Source organism: Bison bison, unplaced genomic scaffold (genome assembly GCF_000754665.1).
Source record: "Bison bison bison isolate TAMUID 2011002044 unplaced genomic scaffold, Bison_UMD1.0 scf7180017863433, whole genome shotgun sequence".
Taxonomy (NCBI): Eukaryota; Metazoa; Chordata; class Mammalia; order Artiodactyla; family Bovidae; genus Bison; species Bison bison.
The window spans coordinates 10,684-11,686 of record NW_011494005.1 but is presented as its reverse complement, the minus strand read 5'-3'; positions in this window follow the sequence as shown (position 1 = coordinate 11,686).

Below are 1,003 nucleotides of genomic sequence, written 5' to 3'. Positions count from 1 at the left end.
AAGCAGCGCCGGAGACCTGGTGTAAGCTGGGCCTGGTGGCCCTGCTGGGCGCCCTGTTCCTGCTGTACCTGCTCTGCAGGTAGCTGCCTGATGCCTTTGGTGGGTCAACCCTGACACATTGCAAATAACACTTCGTCCCTTGCAGTGATAATCACGGTCATCTCAGGTGCGCTGCTGCTTCAGGGCACGCATTCCCTTCTTTTCTCCCTCACCTCGCCTAATCTACCAACCTCAGAGGCGTGCCAGGCAAATCTCCCACCTGAAACCTTCCTCTGTTACCTGGTGGTCCCTGAACTCCCCTTTCCTCAGAGCCTAACAGCCACTGTTAATTTTTGGTGTTTTCCACCTGACCTCAGACTGCCTTTGACTCCATCCTGTCACTGAACTGCTTTTACTCCTGAAAGCAGATGAGGACCATTTTCCCTCTCACCCCTGGACTCCCCGGTGAACCAAGGGCAGAACCGCCCCAGGGCAGAGTCTGAGTACATATTCATTTGTTTGAATTGAACTGAATGGAAGAAATAAATGTACCGGACAGTCACATTGTGTTGAAAGAAATCAGTATTTGCAGCTGTTTCTTCATCCACTTCATATACGCATTGAACACAGATGCTGCTGTCTCATTCCTGACCCCACTGGCAAACAACCATGCACCCACACACTCACTCAGGTGTGTGATGGCAAGGAGGGAAGACATTAGTGCAGACCTGGCCCTCTGTACCGGCAGGGGATTGTCGCCCCCCAGCAGCTTGAATGCAGATGTTTCTGCACGTCCAAAGAGACTGTCATTGGAGCCTTGGTTCCCTAGGGCCCATGGAGGTCCTTCAGAAAGTCTCCTCCCAAGGAGGGGTTTTCTCACTAGCTGACCAACTCACAGGGTAAGCAAGGGCATGGCTTTTCAATTCAGGGATAAATTTAAAGGTTTAAGCGGATTGGAGATTTTATTTTGTGTGAATCTCAAAAGGCAAATAGGTCTTTGTGGGCTGAGAACTGGTGATATGAT